Source organism: Neodiprion pinetum, chromosome 6 (genome assembly GCF_021155775.2).
Source record: "Neodiprion pinetum isolate iyNeoPine1 chromosome 6, iyNeoPine1.2, whole genome shotgun sequence".
Lineage (NCBI taxonomy): Eukaryota > Metazoa > Arthropoda > Insecta > Hymenoptera > Diprionidae > Neodiprion > Neodiprion pinetum.
In genome coordinates this window covers 27,604,964-27,616,416 of record NC_060237.1, presented here as the reverse complement: position 1 = coordinate 27,616,416, position 11,453 = coordinate 27,604,964, and the positions used below count along the sequence as shown (strand labels likewise).

Genomic DNA, 11,453 nt, shown 5'->3' with positions numbered 1-11,453 from the left:
CGACGTGAATTAAAGATAAGCGATAGATTTGTTTCCGTATTTCATGCAGCAATCAATACATCTATCAGAATTATTTTTTCACTATTAGAACCGCATGATAAGATGAGGAAATACTTGCATTGCATTACCATAGAGGTATATACATCAATGTAGCGTGCAACAATGTTTCATAAATAATACATTCCATTTTTCAATTGCTATTGGAATGGAGGATAAAACTGAATTGTATTTTTCTATTTCCAAAAAGTTAAACACCTTTGGCTGCCAACGCCAGCTTCATGAAATTGTGGACTCCAATTATACGCGTACGGGATTCTGACAATTGCACAGCTGTTTTCAAGAAGTCAATAGGTACGTTTATACATGTATCATACACGTAAACTTGCGCAGCAACATCTGTCGCTAAATGTATATAAGAGATGATAATTGCACATAGACAGATGATAATCTTTGAGTGAAGTACGTCATCGATCCTTACTAAGCGAATTGTTACTCGTAAATATTGACGGGTTGCACGAAAGAAAAACGGGTTTCAAAAATTGGCAAAGAAAATTTTCCCGCTCGAGTCGCATATGTCTATATATTTAATTCAACCGTGAATCTCGTTACAAATCAGCGTTTAAAGCCGATGTGCTGCATGAGGTATTTCGAAGAATATTGCGTAAGATAGGCATGAACAATAAAATTATTGAAGTAGAGATATAATTTTAAGATTATTTATATTTACACACATATATATATATATATATATATATATATATATATATATATGTATAGGTATATAATATTCCCAGGAAAAAACTTAAATTATGACACATTTCAGAACTTTTCTCGTGCTTTCGTTGGCAAAAAAGAAAAAAACATCGCAGCAGCACGTGGTTATTTATAAAGAAAAAATCATCAGAGGAAACACGCGGAAAAAGTATATATATACACGCTGAAACGGGGATATGCTTGCATCACGGGTGCTTGACCCTATGGTGAACATGTATGTATACCTATATTTATGCAAGCAAACGTTCATTCATCCGAACAGCGCTGCAACAGATCTTTCTCCTTCGTGCATCCTGTCGTGAAATGTTTGAAAAAAAAAAAAAAGTTTCAATTTCCTTTAAATGATTGTATGAAATATTTGTTTTCTTTAAATCGTATCAAAACAATCTCCTCAGGTAATATTTTTCACGTCGTTAAAATTCCCCACATCATATTATGATCGCAATACTTGTTCCGGGAGACAAAAATCTGCTGCGGGGTATGATGTTAAATATAATATACGTATATAGTACATCGATTGTTGTTATTCGATTTCAAATCACCTTTGATACAAGTGATTAAACTTTTTTGTCTCAACGCTTTACGCGCCCGCGGACGTATACGAACATTTGATAACATGTTTGGCAATAAATACGTACAAAACATGTTGAAACTGTGAGATAAGATTACTGTGCAGGCATATATATATATATATCTGGTTGAAGTCCGTAACGTTGTCGTAATTATGCATTTTTAGAAAAACTCTTTATAACTCGTAACATTTAAATTGTCTGAGATTCAGTAAACCGGCAAATCAGTTATGTTCTGAAGCTGCAAAATTGTGATTTTTATTTCAACGTTTCTTTACGCTAACGTTACTTATAACTTCAGCCTCATAGGTTAATATATGCATTCTTTTATATGTCAATAAACCGGTCCAATATTTTAAAGGACTCTTTTTTTTGTATTTGAGACTGTATTATACCTTGAAGATTTTTCAAATTCATAGTCTTTCGCATTATAAATTTGGGACAAGATGCGAACACTTTTAATGAAATATTCTTTTTATTCAGTGGCTTCGGATCTTTCCTTACTCCAAAATGCCGATATACAGATGTAAAAATATTTGATCTCTGTATGTGCGGTATTGTAAACACACGATGCACGATGTAATATTTATTGCATAATACGATCTGGATGTTAATTATATCAAGATGTTATAATTATTATCGTAGAAATATGTCGATATTTTTACATCTGTATGATATATAACGGCAATTAGAAGCAGAAAAGATATAAAGTTCATATGAGAAGAAAAATTTTAGTAAAAGTGTTCACTTTGCGGGAAAATTTACATGCGAAAGACTAAAATTGATAAACAAAAAATTCAAGGCATAATTCATTGAGCAAATAATTTGAAAGACGTAATAATTGTCACAGCTGTACAGCGTCATGCAGATAATTTATTCACTCAAGTGTATTCACGGTCATTTACAATTTTATATATCATTTCAAGCACATGAATATATATACACCTAATGCGTATAATAGCATCGTAATAATTAGCGATAAGATATGTGACATAAGAAATGCTTATTGCCCGTCGTTGGCAATTGTCGGATTGCGTAATTATTTGCGAATCATATTATCAGTATGTATTGTAAAGAATTATCGTAGACGCAATAGCGAATAATACACGCAAACAATCTTATTGTGCAAAAGGGACTTTGCCCTGAACAGTTTACACACCCGTGTTATCAATAGATGAAAAAAACGATAAGAAGTTTCTCGTGAACATCGTGCGAATTTTAAAACACGTTGAAACGCCGTGATTTATAACAAACAAAACTTACATTATGTGGAAATAAAATTGCGTATACTTTATTTAATCTAAGAAAAATGTTCATAGTATTAAATTGGTCACATTTTTTTTAATGCGAAAGAAATTAATCAATTATAATAATCAAATTATAATTCACCAACGAACTTGGCACTTGGAAATTTCTTTCTATGTGTCTTATCGCTCCGTGTTATGCGGAACTTTAAAATTCTCGCATTATAGACAACATATTCAAAGAGGGCAGCGATTAATCGTTGACGTCAGAATAATTATGCGGTAGCTTTTATATAAACACTGCAATGTGATAACAAATATAAACTTTCATGTATGTCGGATCGTTTCACGTTGGCCAGCTATTTTTATCACCCTCAAATTGATAATTTATTTACGGAGGAAGTACTCAATAAACGTGACTGTCAATAAATATATCGAATTAATTACCCTCGTCCAGCTTAGAAAAATTCTGCACTAATCCCTAAAAATTTTCGTTCATACCACTACACGTGGTACGCGGGTAAATACGAGTTAAAAGACGATACGAAATTGAAACAACGAGAATGAATTATAGAGCGCAAAGTTCAATATTGTGATATTGGCTCGCGTACAGAATCTGTAAGCTTATAATCGATTAACAGGTCTTTCAGCACAGATATTCATCAGCCTGCGGATATCTTATACCTAAGCCCATTACGCTTTACATCGAACGTTTTGGCAGAGCTAGATGTTCGCATATATTGGCATACGAATTGCAGCCGAGAATTTGTGGCACGTAAGTTCTCTACTTTTAAATAACGTTACATAACGGAGTGGGTATATGAATATTATCATAACAAAAACGATCGCTGACCTGTAGCAGGAGTTCAGCTACAGTTACTGATTTTATAAAGTTAAAAAATCTAATGCTATCCCTCAATTATAGGTATAGTATGATCAGAATGAGCTAGCTATTGCAGGATATGGCGCACGTGTGCCTTGATCAACAAAGAATCGCAAAAACAGTTTCGGTAGGTGTATTCATCTACTACGCAACGTTACCTATATCCACACCGATTTGTTTATCCTTGAAATGCAAATTGTGCCACGTTATAAATACGTGTTCGGAATCAGTTTTCAAACCACGCGTTGGACACGCGTTAAAACACACGGGAAACATAAAACCGAATTAATTACGTTTACAAACGCATCCGCTATAGGTATGTACGTAAAACTGAAAGTATCAAACCTGTGTTAAAATCAGGATGAATGTAGTAGAGTGTTAGTGTAACGATAGATGTTTGGGAAAAATCATTACTTCGCGCCTTTGGAAATGTCTGAAATTTTTTAAACCGCGATAAACAAAACATACGTTTATTTTGAAAAGCCAACTCGTTATAAACGTCATTCTACTATTATTGCGGAATAATAATTTTTTCCCCTGATGTTTCGTCACGTTGTCGTTATTTATTTCAGCCTCATGTGTCGAACCGTACAATGGTGATAGATACTCATTCATCTATATCATCGACAGGCTGTAAAACGAGTTATTTTCATTGTACTGAGCTTAGTACAATTGTAACGTGATAAGAAAGCGCGTATTGATGAGGTTAAAGTTAGTAACAATACTTTAACGATGCATGTTTAGAAAAATATTTACCTATTTCGTACCCACGGGATTGTCTGAAATTAAGCTAGTAAATCATAACAAAGAAAACGTGTCGGTATTTTGAAAAGCAAACTCCTCGCAAGTTCTTCTACAATCGTACAACGATTTATTTTATGATGTTTCGTTACGGTTAACGTTAATCATGGATCCTTAAAAGTCACTGCAAAAAATAAGAAAATAATAATGTTTTCCCCAATGTTTCGTTACGATAACGTTACTAACTTCAGCCTTGTGCGTGTTGGTAGTTTAAAACTGGGTGGGCGTTTCGCAATTTCGTATGTATTACTTTAGTCACTATTCGGAGAGAACAAAAGGCCGCGCAGACTTACCAGTGAAAATTAATTATATAAACCCGAGTAGGCGAAATTGATGAACTTGTACGGCTGGATAAATTATGTCGTTACAAATGACGTATGACAAGTGGAAAAACACGATTAAAAAGTAGCTATCGATTTGGCATGTACGTGCGTGCGTTTCCCGATTATCACTACCGAAAACGAACCCCGCGGACAACACAATGACAAAGCGAGTCTGCCAGAGAAAAAAAGTGTCGCAGAAAAACACGTAATGTCGCTACGTCGTGGTGTATAAGGGATCAAAGAGCGAAATAGATCTCCGATTGGTAAAGGCTACCTTTGTCCGACGGTGTCCAACGAGGGCGATGTATTTACCCCGGGAGACGGAGATAAGGGATTCCAAACCGCGGAAACGTCGGAGGCGTTACGTTCCTCGAGTTTAGGGGAATTTGTCTACGGCTCCTCCTCTCATCACATCTTGGACCTCACTGTATTCAAGGGGTTAAAAATAACCTGCGTCCACCTCTCATTTGCATTTCATCCGTGTGTTTATAACCCACACACCACCGTTTTCTTTTCACGACCAATCAACGCACGGTTTGATCCAAAACCTCAACGCCCGCGACTCGCGCTACTCCATCGAGCTTCGGCTTTCAGCCACGAACTGCTTATAGTCGAGTTAGCTATCGCGACACAGCTGACTTGCAACTCGAATCACGGCCATCTAGATTTTCCCGCTGACTGTACGCGCTCGTTGTTATCATATATGTAATATATGTATATGGTTGTACTATGCATATATGCAATAGCCATTGACTGAAGATATACATAGACTCATAGCTCCGAGTTATTTTGCGTAACCAGACTGTGGGTCTGGGCGAGTTTGGGGGTAATGGCAATTTCACGTATTATCGACCAAGTATCTGACCGCGCCGATGAAAGTAGTACTTAACCAACAACTAGCGCATGCAGAACACAGGTAACGTACCGTCGTCATCGTGAAATTGAAAAGTTGGGAAAATCTCGCGCAGGAAATATGTGCACCAAAATTATACAACGGAAATATAAATAGCACACGTGTGAACGCTTATGCTTCATATTTATCTGAATATGTGCAAACTTCTAAAAAATGTGGGAATCAATTCATTCATGGGCTATACGTTTCGCTAGTGAATTTACGTCGAAAATACGTGAACTCTGCATAGAATTTCCATGTAGGTAAGGATAAAACATCAAATAATCACAGCCTTACAGTTTCAGACTCAGTCCAGTACAGTTTATTCCGCATGCCGTATTTCTGGTGCAAGTGATGCGAGTCGGTGTGTAGCAATTTCACAGGTTACGAAGAAATGTGTCAGTGAAAGAAGAAAAGAAATGCAAAAGTATGATTGAGCGATATACGACATATCTTATTGAAATACAAGGAGATATGTGTGGTGTTTGTATTGTCTTAAGCTGAATATGGAAATATTACATCGGTTATTAATTATCGTAGTGTTTGAATATAGCTCGAGTTTCACTTTGTGTACAAGTGCAACATACCTATTCATAAGTACGATATATGTTGTATGATGTTGTATCGTCACCATTTCATGTAACCTCGATTAAAATTGATGAAATATTATTTTGCTTGTATCTTTTTTGTATTTCCTCTGCTCTTGGTCTCACGCTCTTTTCGCTGCGTTTTCCGAGTTCCTTGGGGTCCAATTGGTCAGGAAAGAGTCATACGAATCAACGCTGAGACGAAAAATTTTTTGGTCAAAAAAAAAGGAAGGTTAACCCCTTTGTATTTTTGGCGAAAATTTTCGCGATTTTAAAAAGTGCCGGAATCAATTCTTTCAGGCACTATTCCGACGTGATTTTGCGAGAGAAATCGATTGAGCGCAGTCTCAATACGCTGCGATCAACGCATCAAAAGTTACAGCCAAAAAACGAAAACCAGAATTTTCGACATTTTTCAGCAGGTGTATTTTTCTTCTCAATTTCTCTCCTGTTGATCCCACGCTCTTTTCGCTGCGTTTTCTGAGTTCCTTGGGGTCCAATTGGTCAGAAAAGAGTCATACGAATCAATTCTGAGACGAAAAATTTTTTGGTCAAAAAAAAAGGAAGGTTAACCCCTTTGTATTTTTGGCGGAAATTTTCGCGGTTTTGAAAAGTGCCGGAATCAATTCTTTCAGGCACTATTCCCACGTAATTTTGCGAGAGAAATCGATTGGGCGCAGTCTCAATACGCTGCGATCAATGCATCGAAAGTTACAGCCAAAAAACGAAAACCTGAATTTTCGACATTTTTCAGCAGGTGTATTTTTCTTCTCAATTTCTCTCCTGTTGATCCCACGCTCTTTTCGCTGCGTTTTCTGAGTTCCTTGGGGTCCAATTGGTCAGAAAAGAGTCATACGAATCAATTCTGAGACGAAAAATTTTTTGGTCAAAAAAAAAGGAAGGTTAACCCCTTTGTATTTTTGGCGGAAATTTTCGCGGTTTTGAAAAGTGCCGGAATCAATTCTTTCAGGCACTATTCCCACGTAATTTTGCGAGAGAAATCGATTGGGCGCAGTCTCAATACGCTGCGATCAATGCATCGAAAGTTACAGCCAAAAAACGAAAACCTGAATTTTCGACATTTTTCAGCAGGTGTATTTTTCTTCTCAATTTCTCTCCTGTTGATCCCACGCTCTTTTCGCTGCGTTTTCTGAGTTCCTTGGGGTCCAATTGGTCGGGAAAGAGTCATACGAATCAATTCTGAGACGAAAAATTTTTTGGTCAAAAAAAAAGGAAGGTTAACCCCTTTGTAATTTTGGCGAAAATTTTCGCGATTTTGAAAAGTGCCGGAATCAATTCTTTTAGGCACTGTTCCCATGTAATTTTGCGAGAGAAATCGATTGGGCGCAGTCCCAATACGCTGCGATCAACGCATCGAAAGTGACAGCCAAAAAACGAAAACCTGAATTTTCGACATTTTTCAGCAGGTGTATTTTTCTTCTCAATTTCTCCCCTGTTGATCCCACGCTCTTTTCGCTGCGTTTTCTGGATTCCTTGGGGTCCAATTGGTCGGGAAAGAGTCATACGAATCAATTCTGAGACGAAAAATTTTTTGGTCAAAAAAAAAGGAGGGTTAACCCCTTTGTATTTTTGGCGAAAATTTTCGCGATTTTGAAAAGTGCCGGAATCAATTCTTTTAGGCACTGTTCCCATGCAATTTTGCGAGAGAAATCGATTGGGCGCAGTCCCAATACGCTGCGATCAACGCATCGAAAGTTACAGCCAAAAAACGAAAACCTGAATTTTGGACATTTTTCAGCAGGTGTATTTTTCTTCTCATTTTCTCTCCTGTTGATCCCACGCTCTTTTCGCTGCGTTTTCTGAGTTCCTTGGGGTCCAATTGGTCGGAAAAGAGTCATACGAATCAATTCTGGGACGAAAAATTTTTTGGTCAAAAAAAAAGGAAGGTTAACCCCTTTGTATTTTTTGCAAAAATTTTCGCGATTTTGAAAAGTGCCGGAACCAATTCTTTCAGGCACTATTCCGACGTAATTTTGCGAGAGAAATCGATAGGGCGCAGTCGCAATACGCTGCGATCAACGCATCGAAAGTTACAGCCAAAAAACGAAAACCTGAATTTTGGACATTTTTCAGCAGGTGTATTTTTCTTCTCAATTTCTCTCCTGTTGATCCCACGCTCTTTTCGCTGCGTTTTCCGAGTTCCTTGGGGTCCAGTTGGTCAGGAAAGAGTCATACGAATCAATGCTGAGACGAAAAATTTTTTGGTCAAAAAAAAAGGAAGGTTAACCCCTTTGTATTTTTGGCGAAAATTTTCGCGATTTTAAAAAGTGCCGGAACCAATTCTTTCAGGCACTATTCCGACGTAATTTAGCGAGAGAAATCGATTGAGCGCAGTCTCAATACGCTGCGATCAACGCATCGAAAGTTACAGCCAAAAAACGAAAACCTGAATTTTCGACATTTTTCAGCAGGTGTATTTTTCTATTTAATTTCTCTCCTGTTGATCACACGCTCTTTTCGCTGCGTTTTTTGAGTTCCTTGGGGTCCAATTGGTCGGAAAAGAGTCATACGAATCAATTCTGAGACGAAAAATTTTTTGGTCAAAAAAAAAGGAAGGTTAACCCCTTTGTATTTTTGGCGAAAACTTTCGCGATTTTGAAAAGTGCCGGAATCAATTCTTTCAGGCACTATTCCCACGTAATTTTGCAAGAGAAATCGATTGGGCGCAGTCCCAATACGCTGCGATCAACGCATCGAAAGTGACAGCCAAAAAACGAAAACCTGAATTTTCGACATTTTTCAGCAGGTGTATTTTTCTTCTCAATTTCTCTCCTGTCGATCCCACGCTCTTTTCGCTGCGTTTTCTGAGTTCCTTGGGGTCCAATTGGTCGGGAAAGAGTCATACGAATCAATTCTGAGACGAAAAATTTTTTGGCCGAAAAATGAGAAAAAGTAAGGCTAACCTCTTTGCATTTTCGGCAAAAATTTTCGCGATTTTGAAAAGTGCCGGAATCACTTCTTTCAGGCACTATTCCGACGTAATTTTGCGAGAGAAATCGATTGGGCGCAGTCTCAATACGCTGCGATCAACGCATCAAAAGTTACAGCCAAAAAACGAAAACCTGAACTTTCGACATTTTTCAGCAGGTGTATTTTTCTATTCAATTTCTCTCCTGTTGATCCCACGCTCTTTTCGCTGCGTTTTCCGAGTTCCTTGGGGTCCAATTGGTCGGGAAAGAGTCATACGAATCAATTCTGAGACAAAAAATTTTTTGGTCAAAAAAAAAGGAAGGTTAACCCCTTTGTATTTTTGGCGAAAATTTTCGCGATTTTGAAAAGTGCTGGAATCAATTCTTTCAGGCACTATTCCGACGTAATTTTGCGAGAGAAATCAATTGGGCGCAGTCGCAATACGCTGCGATCAACGCATCGAAAGTTACAGCCAAAAAACGAAAACCCGAATTTTGGACATTTTTCAGCAGGTGTGTTTTTCTTCTCAATTTCTCTCCTGTTGATCCCACGCTCTTTTCGCTGCGTTTTCTGAGTTCCTTGGGGTCCAATTGGTCGGAAAAGAGTCATACGAATCAATTCTGGGACAAAAAATTTTTTGGTCAAAAAAAAAGGAAGGTTAACCCCTTTGTATTTTTGGCGAAAATTTTCGCGATTTTCAAAAGTGCCGGAACCAATTCTTTCAGGCACTATTCCGACGTAATTTAGCGAGAGAAATCGATTGAGCGCAGTCTCAATACGCTGCGATCAACGCATCGAAAGTTACAGCCAAAAAACGAAAACCTGAATTTTCGACATTTTTCAGCAGGTGTATTTTTCTATTTAATTTCTCTCCTGTTGATCACACGCTCTTTTCGCTGCGTTTTTTGAGTTCCTTGGGGTCCAATTGGTCGGAAAAGAGTCATACGAATCAATTCTGAGACGAAAAATTTTTTGGTCAAAAAAAAAGGAAGGTTAACCCCTTTGTATTTTTGGCGAAAATTTTCGCGATTTTAAAAAGTGCCGGAACCAATTCTTTCAGGCACTATTCCGACGTAATTTTGCGAGAGAAATCGATTGAGCGCAGTCTCAATACGCTGCGATCAACGCATTGAAAGTTACAGCCAAAAAACGAAAACCAGAATTTTCGACATTTTTCAGCAGGTGTATTTTTCTTCTCAATTTCTCTCCTGTTGATCACACGCTCTTTTCGCTGCGTTTTCTGAATTCCTTGGGGTCCAATTGGTCGGAAAAGAGTCATACGAATCAATTCTGAGACGAAAAATTTTTTGGTCAAAAAAAAAGGAAGGTTAACCCCTTTGTATTTTTGGCGAAAATTTTCGCGATTTTGAAAAGTGCCGGAATCAATTCTTTTAGGCACTGTTCCCATGTAATTTTGCGAGAGAAATCGATTGGGCGCAGTCCCAATACGCTGCGATCAACGCATCGAAAGTTACAGCCAAAAAACGAAAACCTGAATTTTGGACATTTTTCAGCAGGTGTATTTTTCTTCTCATTTTCTCTCCTGTTGATCCCACGCTCTTTTCGCTGCGTTTTCTGAGTTCCTTGGGGTCCAATTGGTCGGAAAAGAGTCATACGAATCAATTCTGGGACGAAAAATTTTTTGGTCAAAAAAAAAGGAAGGTTAACCCCTTTGTATTTTTTGCAAAAATTTTCGCGATTTTGAAAAGTGCCGGAACCAATTCTTTCAGGCACTATTCCGACGTAATTTTGCGAGAGAAATCGATAGGGCGCAGTCGCAATACGCTGCGATCAACGCATCGAAAGTTACAGCCAAAAAACGAAAACCTGAATTTTGGACATTTTTCAGCAGGTGTATTTTTCTTCTCAATTTCTCTCCTGTTGATCCCACGCTCTTTTCGCTGCGTTTTCCGAGTTCCTTGGGGTCCAGTTGGTCAGGAAAGAGTCATACGAATCAATGCTGAGACGAAAAATTTTTTGGTCAAAAAAAAAGGAAGGTTAACCCCTTTGTATTTTTAGCGAAAATTTTCGCGATTTTAAAAAGTGCTGGAATCAATTCTTTCAGGCACTATTCCGACGTAATTTTGCGAGAGAAATCGATTGAGCGCAGTCTCAATACGCTGCGATCAACGCATCGAAAGTTACAGCCAAAAAACGAAAACCAGAATTTTCGACATTTTTCAGCAGGTGTATTTTTCTTCTCAATTTCTCTCCTGTTGATCACACGCTCTTTTCGCTGCGTTTTCTGAATTCCTTGGGGTCCAATTGGTCGGAAAAGAGTCATACGAATCAATTCTGGGACGAAAAATTTTTTGGTCAAAAAAAAAGGAAGGTTAACCCCTTTGTATTTTTGGCAAAAATTTTCGCGATTTTGAAAAGTGCCGGAACCAATTCTTTCAGGCACTGTTCCCATGTAATTTTGCGAGAGAAATCGATTGGGCGCAGTCCC

At 37.9% G+C, this 11,453-nt stretch overlaps 1 protein-coding gene across 7 annotated transcripts in view; it reads left to right on the top strand.

Annotated features, from left to right (window-relative positions):
• LOC124222466 (uncharacterized) overlaps positions 1 to 11,453 on the top strand; it is a 41,185-nt gene that overhangs the window by 498 nt on the left and 29,234 nt on the right. The window contains exons 2-5 of one of the 7 annotated variants that reach the window (XM_069137348.1): positions 248 to 351; positions 824 to 988; positions 3,229 to 3,362; positions 3,513 to 3,597. The exons of 1 other annotated variant lie outside the window; for it this stretch is intronic. The gene's annotated coding sequence lies outside the window, so the exon portion shown is untranslated. 5 more of the 7 variants (XM_069137349.1, XM_069137352.1, XM_069137351.1 and 2 more) reach the window with 5 other exon arrangements.